Here is a 400-nt window from a genome sequence, read left to right on the forward strand (position 1 = left end):
AGGAACGGCTCCGACTACTCCAGCAATCGCGTCTCCTTAGAGACACCGAATTTTGGATCGCCGAAGAACTCACCCCGACACAAATCAAGCACAAAGGCGAAGAGCTGAAAAAAGTGCGTGAAGCACGAGCCAAAGGCAACTGGGCAGTATACCGCAGAGGGAAGGCCATCATCCAGGAGTTTCAAACTCCTAAACCGGCCCCTGCTCCTGCCCCACAGGACCCCCCTTAGACTTTGCTTTTTCTTTTGCTGGACCCTCAGTCCTTAACTGATATGTATCGATTGCCCTCACTTAGAAGAAGTGGTTGTAATGTTTGTTTTTGGTCCCATGGGTCATATCTGACCTCTGTGGATGATAATTCAATCTATCTATCTCTCTCTCTCTCTCTCTCTCTCTCTCT

The sequence above is a fragment of the Adiantum capillus-veneris genome, chromosome 8 (assembly GCF_014529385.1).
Source record: "Adiantum capillus-veneris isolate H3 chromosome 8, ASM1452938v2, whole genome shotgun sequence".
Lineage (NCBI taxonomy): Eukaryota > Viridiplantae > Streptophyta > Polypodiopsida > Polypodiales > Pteridaceae > Adiantum > Adiantum capillus-veneris.